The sequence below is a fragment of the Propithecus coquereli genome, unplaced genomic scaffold (assembly GCF_000956105.1).
Source record: "Propithecus coquereli isolate 6110/MARCELLA unplaced genomic scaffold, Pcoq_1.0 Scaffold126, whole genome shotgun sequence".
Taxonomy (NCBI): domain Eukaryota; kingdom Metazoa; phylum Chordata; class Mammalia; order Primates; family Indriidae; genus Propithecus; species Propithecus coquereli.
In genome coordinates this window covers 6,194,383-6,207,129 of record NW_012136747.1, presented here as the reverse complement: position 1 = coordinate 6,207,129, position 12,747 = coordinate 6,194,383, and the positions used below count along the sequence as shown (strand labels likewise).

At 50.5% G+C, this 12,747-nt stretch overlaps 1 protein-coding gene across 1 annotated transcript in view; it reads right to left on the bottom strand.

Annotated features, from left to right (window-relative positions):
- The window catches only part of MYH9 (myosin, heavy chain 9, non-muscle), a 91,924-nt gene extending 81,088 nt beyond the window's left edge, over positions 1 to 10,836 (bottom strand). Inside the window, exon 1 of the mRNA XM_012638092.1 lies at positions 10,577 to 10,836. The gene's annotated coding sequence lies outside the window, so the exon portion shown is untranslated. The remainder of the gene's footprint in view (positions 1 to 10,576) is intronic.
- Between the last annotated feature and the right edge of the window lie 1,911 nt (positions 10,837 to 12,747).

Sequence of the window (12,747 nt, the reverse complement as noted above, 5' to 3'; positions counted from 1 at the left end):
AAAAAAAAAAAAAAAAAAATTTAAGTCAATATGTAAGAAACAAGGCTAAGGCTCAGGTTTTTTGGTGTGTGTCTGTGTGCACAGTGGGCGGGGGGGCCATGATCGAGGACCATGCTGGTCAGACCTCACACCTGGCACCTGGTACTGATCCAAATCCCACGCTGGAGAGAGGAAGTTAGGTCGCAAAACCTAAAACTCCTAAAGACCATGGAAGTGTCCCAGTGACCACTCTGGGCCCCCAGCCCTCTTCATGGCCTCAGCAGCGTGGGGGGCAACAAGCCCCTGGCTCCTTTCTGAACAAGAGACGACTTCTCCCCCGCTCTCTAAGAAGACACCAGAAGTCAAGCCAGACTGATTTGTGTGGGGAGCTGGGCTGAGGGAACAGGGGTGATGGGGGGGCTAGAAAGAGGAAGGCCACGAGACCTGCCAAGGAAGCCATTCCTCTGCAATGACAGAAAACACTAGAGCAAAGACAGCCTTGCAGCCCAGTCTCCAGCCCCTGAGCCACCCATCTAATCCCCTCAGGCCCAGCCCAGCCCACCCCCAAATATTCCCTCACTACAAACATCCATCTGATCAAAGGCAGCCACTAGGATTCTGAAACTTCCTCTTTACAACAAAACTAAACTGTTGCAACTTGTTGCTACAATTCTTCCAGCACCCTGGGGGACGCAGGAGCCACTGGAGAGCAGAAGTCCCCTGCAAGTGGCATTTGAACATTTTGAAGACGATCCACCCCACTCCTATCCTCCTGCCCCCACCCTACCCACTGTCACCCTCAGTACAGTCTCTCTGCAGGGCTCGGCGCTATTTCCTGAGCCTCCCTGTTGGCGAGGTCCTTTGGAGAAGTTTCTGCTCCCTCACCTCCTCCCAGTGGGTTTTCTGGAACAAGCCTTATAACTGCCATACATATTGGGGGGGCAGAGGGGGGAGACTAAAGAGCTTTTTCCAAAGAGTCTAGAAAGATCCCCCAGCTCCATGTTCTAAGCTGTCTCACCATTAATGACAGAACGGTTTTACCTGTTTTCCACCAACTGGAATGGGGCATGGGAACTGCCATCGACTCCTCGGCCCTGTCACAGCTACACCAGAGGGAAGTGACCGTGCTCCTGGGTCTAGACTATGAGCCCCGCAAGGGCAGGGCCTGGGACATCTCATTCACCTGCATCCTGACCACCTGGCCATTTCTGGCCTAGATCTAGAATAGATGTTCAGCTGGGGGTGGCAGCTCACACCTGTACCAGCTCTTTGGGAGGCCGAGGTGGGAGGATGGTTTAAGCCAGGAGTTTGAGATCAGCCTGGGCAACAGAGGGACACCCTGTCTCTAAAAATAAAAACAAAAGAAACAGAAAAAATAAAATAGATGTTTAGGATATATTTGCTGAATGAATGAATTTCCAAAAGAGTCAATAAAACCCATGAAATTTTCTGGCAATGTAAACAATGGTTCTTCCCCTAAGTGGACCATAACATGACCATTAAAATATTAATTGTGGAGGCTATTGCAACACAGAAACTTCATTTTATAGTACTAAGTGAATAAGTCACAATACATGACAGTATGTGTTCTGCTTACAATTTTGTAAAATGTGTATTTGGACAGGAAACCCAGAAAAATTCAAACAGTGGATGGGGTGGGGGCAAATTTGCTTTTTGCCAGCTTTGTTGTTATAAATGCTTATGCTATAAACACCACCACCCCTTATTTTTTTACTTTTAAAAGGAAATTGATTCCAGTAACAATTATGTCTCTCCCAATGCTCCATGAAAAATCTCATCCCAACTCCTCTGGCTGGGAATAATGCGCTGACCACACAACCAGAGGGCGCAGGCAGAATTCCCGGCATCCATCAAGAAGCTAACGACCTGGGAATGGAATCCTGCACTCCCACATTTCCTAGAAATGGCACACGGACGCAAGCCTTAATGGGCCACCTTGGCCTATGCAAGTGCTGAGGCCGGGAGCTCCTAAGGAGAAGAAACCTTTTCCCAGCCCCAGGTGACTCACAGGGCCTTGGCCAACCTGAATCACCCCTGAACAAAGCTCCACCGGAGTCTGAGCAACCAAACAAGGTCCCAGCCCTGCTCCCTGGACTTGCCACGCCATGTCGCTACCTGGCAATCAGCTCAGAGGCTGCCTCCTTTGAGCTCCCAGAATCTGTATCTGATGGGACCATCAAGCTCCTGGAAACAAGGGCCCACGTTTCCTTAACCCCCATATCTCCAGCACCCAGCCCAGCACCTTACACCTAGAGTAAGTTCTCAAGAGTCACCACTGAATGACTAAGGATTTGATGGGTGGACAGATGAAGGAAGGAAGGAATGCAACACTTTCGAGTGGGCTAAAGTCCAGAAAAGCCCACTAGTCGAGAGCTAGGCCCTCTGCTAGCTGGGGCCCCTGTGGGCGCTGCTCAGGGTCCAGCCAGGAACAGGCAGGCACAGCAGGCAAGTCACTCCCGGGGCCTGGATTCACACCAGTAGCCAAGGTCTTGTCACCTGCTCTTCCTCAGGACCAACCACACTCATCTGAAAAATGGCCAGTTGGGGTTAAAGGTGAAGTCAGGAGCCAAGGTGACATTATCAAAATGGCGACCGAGCTGAGTAGCCCACCGTGGTGTGGGGTGTGAAGCCCCACTCTGCTGAGGCCCAGTGCTCTGCTCGTTGAATGAACTCTCAGCCACTGGCAAAGGGGAGGCCTCAGGGACCAGTGCAACCCCTCACTGACAAGCAAGGACATGCACACCCAGGAGTGAGGGGCGTCTACAAGGCCACACCTGGGTCTGGAGTCGGAGCACCCAAGTTTGAATCCCTACATGGTATCTTCATCTGCAAAATGGGGATAATTTCCTACCTTGTGGAAACAAGAAAAGAATTAAATGACATAATCCATGTAAAATCGCTAGCACAATGTCTGGCACATACAAGTGCTCAATAAAATTTAACTATTATTAGTAGTAGCAGAGCTGGGACTGGACCCAGACATCCTGGTTCCAGGCGGCAGCTCTTCCTTCCTTCCTTGCCCACCTGCATGTCTGCCGCCTCCTCCCAGGCCACCCTAGCCTCCAGGAACCTACCTCAAGGTGCTCAGAAGTCTCCAGTCACTCAGGGTAGCACGGGCCTGCCCCATGTCAAGTCTCCCTCTCAGCCTCCCAACCCCCTACTAGAGGGTAAGGCTCCTTGGTGACAGGGGCAGGCTCTCAGCCTTCCATCCCCGTTGAGGCCCCCCGCTGAGCACCACACGGTGTAGGCCACGGAGCAGGAACTTAAGGAGTCTCTGTTGACTGACTGACTTGGCAAAGAAATTGGGGGGCAAATTCCCTTATACCCAATAGTTGGCTCTGAGATATGAAACAAGTACATAAAAACTTTAAAGTGCCTCCCCGCCACCACCTTTCTCACCCAAAGATTCCCAGACAAGTACCCACCATCAGTGTTTTATAAAATGGAGAGATCACTAACTGGCATTCAAAAGCCTGGACCTGAACTCCACTCTTGCAACAAAGATCAGGGGCCCTGACGGTGACAGCCACCAGGCTACCACCTGGGGAGAGAGAGGAAAAAAGACCCTGCCTCGGACCACCGTGTTCTTGCAGTCCAGTGAGTTCAAAAATCTTCTCCCCTATTCCGGCCCAGTTAGACTAAGTCACCCAACTGTTCCAAATGCCTCGGTCTTTATGTTTATCAGACAGGAAGCTGCCTTCTCCAGCCCAGTGACTTAATGTAAAACACAGGAAACGCAGCGGCTTCTAAACACAGACAACTCTAAATAAAGGTGCCTCTACTGCTTTTTTTAAAAAAATACTTACGCCAGCTCAGATTAGCATAACAAGTAGAATTGGTAAAAAAAAAAAAAAAAAAGAGAGAGAGAGGGGAAAAAAAAAAGAAAAAGGATGCAAAAGTTGCAGGCCCCAGAAACCTCGGCATCAATGCCGGGCATGTTCCAGCAGGTTCCTCAGTCACCTTAGTCATCGTACCTTGCTGTCAAGGGACAGGCTTCTTGGATAAATATAAAATCTTTAAAACTTGAACATAAATTTCCTGCCACCTGAGGACAGATGATGTTGATTATAATAGCAAGAGGAAGAAGAAGAAGAGGAAGGGCAGGAAGAGGACAAGTAGACCATTTCACATACTTTTACTACCCTAAGAAAGCAGGCATCTCCACGTTGCAGATGGGGAAATCAAGGCCAGCAGCAGGAGAAAGGCAGTAGTCTGAACCCAGCTCTAACTCAAAACCTTGTTTTGTTTCTTCTGCCACAGGTTTTGTATTGAAAATACAACAAATTGATTGCCCGAGATATTAGAAGACCCGAAGTTACTAGAAATCAGGACCAGCTAAAGGACAGTGGAGAGCCAGGGCTGCTCTCTGAATGGCCCACCCGCTGCCTGGCACCACCCCATGTGAAATATTGATTTTTTTGAGCCGTGTGGACTTTCAGCCCAAGTGGCCCTGTCCAACTGGAAGGAGTTCAGAGAAACGCAAATACTTCCCACCCCATTCCTTAACCCTAATGTCCCCCTAAAAAAGAAAAAGATTAAGGGAGTAGAAAAATAGACTCGAGGAAAGATTAAAGGAGCTAAATGTGTGTTGCTTGGCTAAACAGCACATAAAGGTGAAAGGGATGGTAGCCATTTAAAAAACACTTTTAAATGAGGCCTCCTGATTCGCAGAGAAAGGCCCTGGGGTGGAGTGAAAGCAAGGTTTTCTCCCGACTCACAGAATGAGCTTGAGCAAATCGCTCTTTCTTTAATGGAAAAAATACATATATTTTTCAATTATCTCCGAGATCCCTTCCAGCTCAGACATTCTATAATTCTAAGTAAATTCAGTGGGGAGGTTTTTATCATTGTTGTTGATTTTTCTTTTAAGCAGAGCATCATTTAGAATTACAGTTAAAATGAAAGAAAAAAGAAAACTTAAGGCTTAAGTTCCCAAAATGTAAATGTCCTTTTGGTCAGTGACAACTTCTAAAACAAAGAGAGTAGCTTATAGCTCCCTCGATACATTAAAAATTATATGGAGAGATATCATGCTGGCCCAGGGAGCAAGAAATTCCTCCCTGAGATGCCCCCTTTTTCTTCTGGGAAGTGCCACAGGACCTTAAGGTCTTCTGAAAGGCACCAAGGGAGTGACTGGAGGGTGGAGGAGATTAGCAACCCTCAACCTCTCCACAGGCCTCAGCCCAACCTGCACAGGCAGGAAGCCACACCCTTCCAGAAGGCCCTGCCAGAGGTTCCTGGGCTAGAGATGCAGACAGCTGCTGATGGTACCCCCGACTGGCCTGGACCCCCGCCAAGGGCCAGCTAAGGGCCTTCTCCCCACCTGCCCAGGCACTGAATCATCTCAGGCTCGAGAAACTCATGGTCAGAACGGGGACCTGAGTAATTCCAAGAGAAGCCTGCCTCGGTTACTTTTTAAAGAGACACGCATCAGACCCAAGTGGGCAGCTCCCCTTGTGCCTCCCAAGTATTTGGTGCCATCTAAGCACGAGGGGTGGGGAGGTGGGGGGCAGATACACACCCCCCACCCCATGTGGTGGCAGCCCCATTTTAGAGCCAGGCTCATTGTGTGGACTCATGTGTGACTCAGGTCATTCCCCCGGGAGTCCCCAAGGCTGCTTTGCAGGGACCACTCAGGACCCTGACAGGGTCTTGCACAGACCTTGCAGGGGAAAAGAGCCAACTGACCAGCCAGCTTCTCCAGCACCCATACCAGCCAAGGCCAAGGGGTCTTCCTGGACAAGGGGTCAGGGCTCCCCAATTCAAAATGCCCCTCTGATCATATTTTCTCAAGAATTTGGGCTTTTCTATTGTTGTTAATATATAAAAAACAAAAGCCAGATGTCTAGGGGACAAGTGGGGACAGAGTGAGAGACACTAGTCTATGCGATGAGGGCCAGGAGTGTGAAGGTCTGGGTTAGCCTTCGGGCTGGGGCAGGCTCCCCAGGACAGGACAGCTTATGGTCTGGAGCCAGGCGAACTGTGGGGAACCTGGCAAAACGGTATCCCGTGTGCAGACACACATGCAGGCCTCCTCCTCTCATACAGCAAAGAAAAGGCAATCATCTACCATTTCCCAGAATATGAGGAAGTAGATCAGAGGAGACACTTGTTTAAGGGGTTGCTCTAGTGATAACGTGACATGAAGGAGAAGACAGGACCCAAAGAGTTCCAATCACAAAGGGCAAGTCAGTCCATTTGTAAGACCCCTCCCTCCTTCCCTGACACAGTAGGCATTCAATATGAAATCTGGACTCTGAAGAAATGCCACTTTAAAGTTGAGACCTGTAAGACTGGCCAGCCAGCCCCTTATTTTTATAGTTAAGAAAAATAAGAAAGATCTAAATTTTTGACCATTTAAGGACAATACATATAAAAGGGTATTTAGTGAAAAATAACACTCACCCCCAACTCCTGCCACCTGGGCCCTTATGAGACAACCACTATGACCACAGTCTCAGTATCTTTCCAGAAATATTGCAGGCACAAATAAGCAGAGGTGGCATACCATGTTTTACCTCTTACGCATGTTTTATATTACTTTGCGTCCAGTTTTTTCCCACTTACCATGTATCTTGGAGATCATGTCCAATCAGTAAATATAGAGTAGCCTCATTTTTTAAGGGCTATGAGGACATCCACTGAACAGCTGTCCTATGATTTATTTGACCCTTTTAATGGACAGCTTGTTTCCTGTCATTATCTATGACAATGCTACAATGAATATTCTCAGACACTTAGTTTTGCACATTCGAGTTTATCTGTAGGATAAATTTCTAGAATGAAGTCAGAAGGAATACGCCTTGACAGATATTGCCAAACTACCTTCTAAAAAGAAAGCTGTACAATATACACTCCCATCAATAAGGTACAAGAGTGCCTAAGGAGTAGGGGCATTTTGGAGAAATTAAAATTACTGAATTTTTCAGTTTCCCAGCACTCCTATGCATAACTGGTGGGCACATAAACTGGTACGATGTCACTGTAGTGCTGTATGGCACTTTCTAGCAAAATCAAATCTTCCCTTGACCACAGCCAGCGCTGGAAACCAGGTCTCCGGTCACGCAAGTTCAGTACTCTTTCCATATCACCCCTTGACCATCTCCTAGACCACGGGAAACCATGTTTTACAACTAAAACCACAGTCAGTCTGCAAAGCTTCCAGTCAGTCCAGGGCCCTGGGAAGAGGTCACTCAGCTGCACATCACCAAGTGCACGCAAAAGCATCAGCAGATGGGCCTCATAACCACTTGTGTCTTTACCACTTGCGGTTCACAGTGCACAAACAGTACACGCAACCTTTTTAGAGGCAGAAAGAACACTCAGCTAGGAGCCAGGAAAATAATCTGCCCCCCAACTGCACCCCTGGATTCCTCACCTGATAACTCAGAGAGTTGAGACTGATTATTTATATATATATATTTTTCGTTGTTGTTGTTTTGTTTTGCTAAATGTACACAGCCACCATACACAGTATTTCTTTTAGTTCTCACATCTTACCCTGCAGGTTAGGTATCATGCTTCCACATTACAGATGAGGAAATTGAGGCTCAGGGAGGATGGTTATATGACTTGCCTAAGGTCACAAAGCTAGTAAGTGGCAAGGTCAGGATTTGAACTCTGCCTATCTCTAAAGCTCACGTTCCTTCCATGACCCCACTCTTCTCAGCTCTAAGAATGGGATTCTGTAAGCTACTACAGGAGCACCGCTGCCCAGAGAGCAGCCAGGGCTCCATTCTGTTGACACCGGAGGACTCGTGTTCAGGGGCTCAGCGCACCAAGGGTTAAGGCTGAGAGGCAGCGACTCTCTGGGGCTGCACAAAGGGAAAATGCACTTCCTGCCCCAGCGGGCAGAGATGCTGTTTTATGCTCAGTAAATTAGGACGTTTGTTTAATTAAGACGACACACAGATTTTGTTATTCTAAATATTTCTGGAACATGATGCTTGGGAGGAAGCTGTCAAGGCATGGATTTTTTTTTCTTTGCTTTGGGTTTCTCTTTCTCTCCCTCCAAGAGAAGGGTAGGGCCAGGCTTAGAGGAAAACAACAGCCCACCCCTCCTCTCCCTTTGAAATAAAGATGTCAAGCTGGTAAGGGCTGTCTTAAGTACTTTATTGAAGGATTAGCTAGAAGAGGAAGTGAAGAAAGCACAGCCTGCCTGGTTTCTAGCAATACCCTACCAGGCTACACAACAATGCTGCATTTTTTGAGTGTGCTTTCCTTCTTTAAAGAGCTAACAGATCCTTGTTTTGTTTTTTCTGGAGCAAGAGTAGGCAAGAGGCAGGCTGTGATTAACATGCATTCTTCATCTACAAGAGAGAAGTTGTCCCATCTCCAACCTCTTAGGTTAAAAAGTTTAAAAATAAAAACAAGAAAGCCAGGGCCCGGACCCTCTCTCTCCCCTCTACCCTCATGGGCCCTCAGACAAACAGTCCCACAAAATGTGCCTCTCAGGCTGCCCTTCTGCCACGGGCTGGAGATGGCTCCAAGCAGAGCTGCCAACGCCAGCTCTACCAGCACCTGGATCTACCCACCTGCGCCGTCAGGACTTGCTGAGGGTGGAGAGTGAAGCTCTTTGGTGTCACCCCACAGTCATCCAGGAGCACAGTGGCTCTCAAATTACACTGGGAAATTTCTTAACGTTTTTAATTACCCCCCAATTATCCACTAAATGACTCCTCACTTTCCAACACCACATGCTTGCCTCAGTTTGCCAAACCTGCAACATGCTCCTTCCTCATGGCAGCTTCCCCCTTTCCCCGGACAGAAGTGGCCCGTCAGCCCTGAAATTCCTCAAGTCCTTTGTCTATGGCATGCTTGGGACACATATCACAGGCAGCCTTTGTATTGCAGTCACTCTGCCACTATTTCCCCTTGAGGACTGTAAACTCCCCAAGGGCAGAGGCTGGGGCTCCCGTCTCCCAACCCCCATGACTCAGAGTGCCTTTCTGGGGTCCCTGTCATCTCTGCCTCACAGTCAGAGTCATCTGCAGATTTGTCTCGGCTCTCCCCTCAGTGCCCATGGGCAGGGGCCAGGTCTTACTCAACCTCACATCCCCCACCACCTGGCAGAGTCCCTGGCACAGAGAAGCCAGTTAAATATTTGCTCAATTACACATCTGTGTGCCCTTCCCCCACCCATAGCAGCCTTGTATATGAATTGACTAATATCAATTGAATGACTGTCTAAACAGGCCTTAAGGCAGCCTCCCTCCTTACCAAAAAGGGAATACTAAACCCTCAGGTGAGGTTATCAGGTGGGGCCCAGACAGTGGAGTCAGAAATGGCCACAGTGTTGCACTGTATGGAGAAGGAGCTAAGGTTCTCTTCCCCTTCGACAGTTACTCAACAGTTACTTTGAAATCCTGTTAAACCCAGAAAAGGGCGCAGTGAACCGAGAAGTGGTTGGGCCTCTCAATTGCCCGGTGGAGAGAGCTCCCTGTCTCCAAAACCTGGAACTTCCCTAGGAACCTTCTGCCCACACCGGCTGGGTGGGGGCTGGGTGGGGCCGAGGCAGCAGCCCCGGCTCTCACCCTGCCCCCTCTTCAGGACAGCCAGCAAGCTAGTCCTGGAGGGTACTCCGTCTCAGTTCGAAACGGCAGGACTACCCTGGCGGGACGGGGCGGGGGCCGGGGTCCTGCCCTGGGCGTGGCCCCAGGACAGGACGGGGGTGAGGACCCCTGAACAGGGAAGTGGGGGAGTGTAGGAAACTCCTGATCTGGCTCAAACAGTTAAGATGCAATAGGCCAGGCCTGGTCCTAGCGGCTGGGCCAACTCCCCCCGCGCCCCGCCCGGGCGGGCGGCCCCTGGCGCGGTGGAATCAGGTGCACGCCTGGGCGGCCCGACGGCAGCCGGCATTCCGGGACTTCCTCCCCAGAACAAGTCAGGGGTGAGGGCAGGAGCGGGGGTGGGGGGCGGTCTTTCCGGCCCCAACGACCAGTCCCCGCCCGGTCCCCTTCCCCACGCACCCACCCGCACCTCTCCGGGGCCCCTCCGCGGCCGACGGCGGCAGGCGGGCGAACGAGGAAGTGGCAGCAGGACGGAAACCAGCCGGGTGCAAGGTCTGCCGCAGGACTGTCCGACTGACTCACAACGCCCTGACAGCTGCCAAGCGGTCCCCGCCTGCCCGTTACCTCCGTTTCCCAAAACGCCTGGAAACTTCCAAAGAAGCCGCTGCCCGAGCCCCCCACCTCAACCCGCCCCGTTCGGCTGGGCCCCCGGGCCGGCGGCTCCCCGGAAAGGGTTAAAAAGTTTGCCCAACTCGGGCCCAGGCGAGGCGAGGGCGGGGTGCCTGTCCCCGGAGGAGGGGGAGGTCGGCTCCCGGTGCCCCGTACGGGGAATGCGTCTGTGGGGGAGGGGGCCGGACGGCCGCCTCGCGCCCCGCTCCCCGCAAGGGGTCCCGGCCTCCCGGGGAGGATGCGGCGCCCGGGCCCGGCCGCCCGCGCTCGCACCCGCCTGCGCAGGTCGCCGGCCGCGTCGAGGCCGAGAACCACACGTCGGCCCGCTCGGCGCCAAGCCGCGCGTCTCGTCGCCGCCCGCCCGCCCGGGGCGGGACCCGCCGGTGGGGCTCGCTCACCTGAACCTGGATGTGCCCCGGAGAACAGGCGCTGCTTCTCCCGAAAGGACTTTCTCGAGCGCTCGGGCGGCGGCTGGGTGGGGCGAGCGCGCGAGGCGGGAGCTCCAGCAGGTCAGCCTCGCTCAGCCTTCCGTGCCCTGCCCAGGAACCGCGGTGATCTGCGCGCCTCACCGCACCCAGCTCGGATCCTCGCCGCCTTCCCGCCCCGCCCTCGCAGTACTGGCCCATTCCAAGCCGGGCGCCGGCTTCGGGGCGGAGCCGGCAGGGACGACCCCGCCCCCGCCCTGCCTCACCCACTCCAGCCCTCGCCTGGTCTTGATGGACAGCCACGTTGGCCTGTAGGAAGGGTGTGGGCGGAGCCCCTAAGGTCTAACCATCCGCCCCCACCGCCGCCACCCGCTCCACCTTCCCCCGCGCTTCCTCGGCGGGAGCCCCGCCCTCTAGGGCGGGTCCAACGGACAGCCAGGTTCTGAGACAAAGATTGACACGGGGTGAGTCCAATCGGAAGGCGGCCGGTCAGGGCTCTGAGGCTCCGGGCCCAGGTTTTGGTGCATTGCCTGGCCGGGGCGAGGCCCGGCGGGAGCAGACTGGGAAGGTCCCGGTCTCTGACTCCCCGCCCCGCGATCTGTGTTTTCTGTATCCTACCAGAAGAACAGATACTAAGTACCATATAAGGGAAAAGTGCTATTTTACATCATTGTGATGGCCTGTGGGGGCGGGCATGGACTCGGCTCTGGATTCCGTTGTGTGCGTCCTGAGTTCGATTCTTGACCCTGTCTCTTTGGAGTCTACACGCTGCTTTCAGCCTCCATATCTTTGCTCTGGCGGTTCCCTCTGCCTGGAATGCCCTTCCAAGCCTGTCTGTACCTCCACGTCTTTAACTCGCATACGTTCTTTCAGATACTTGTTACAAACTGCATCCCTTCCCTTTTTTTTTTTTTTTGGAAACTGTCCACTACAAGAGGATAAATTCTTTTTCATTTTTAAAAATATTTTACATTTATCTTTTAATCCACCTGGAATTTGTTTTGGTTTTGGAGTGAGGAAGAAATATAACATAATTTTTGTAATAGGCACTTGTCCAAACACTATTTTCTCCACTGATTTCAGGAAGCTCTTTCATCACCTCTTAAACTCTTACGTATATATACTTAAATCTGTTTCTGAGTCGTGTCCACTGACTTTTCTGCATGTACCTCTGCCCATTCCACAAGGCTTTAATAACAGCAGCTTTGTAATACATTTTATATCGACGAGGGCAAATTTGTCCGTCAGTACTTTCCTATTGGAATGTCCCTGCTATCATGACTAAACTATTCTTCCAAGTGAACTTCAGAAAAAAAGGCAAAAGAAAGTTAGGAAAAAGGGTTTGCAACTCTGTAACAAAGAATTACTAACAACAATATATAATGATCTCTTCCCAATTGATAAGAAAAACCCCAAATACTCCAACATAAAAATGGGCAAAAACAGGAACAGGTGATTTTAAAAGAAGAAATATAAATGGCCAGTAACTATGAAAAAATTAGTCATCAGAAATGCAAACAAAACATGCGATGCCATTTTTCACCTATCAAATTAAAAAACTAAAAATAAAAAAGAATAAAAATTCCCAATATTGGACAGGTTTCTAGATACAAGTAGGAAAGTAAATCTATCAGTTCTGAGAATTTATCCTAAAAAATAACTGGAGCCAGGTGCAGTGGCTCACACTGGTAATCCTAGCACTTTGGGAGGCCGAGCGGCGGCGGGGTGGGGGGGGTGATCCCTTGAGGCCAGGAGTTCAAGACCAGCTTAAGCTACATAGCAAGACTTCATCCCTACAAAAAAATTTAAAAACATTACCCAGGCATGACAGCACATACCTGTAGTCCCAGCTACTTGGGAGGCTGAGGCAAGAGGATCCCTTGAGCCCAGGAGTTCAAGATTGCAGTGAGCTATGATGACAGCACTACCCTCTGGCCTGGACAACAGAGCAAGACCCTGTCTCAAAAAAAAAAAAAAATATGCTTGTAGGCAGAGGAGCTGCCAAGATGTGAAAGAGACAAATAATTAGCAGGACTACAAAGCCACATGTACAGTATGATCTGAATTTTATTTCTTTCTTTTTTTTTCTTTCTTTGTGTTATTTGTAACTTTTAATTTTATGTAATTACAGACTTATAGGAAAT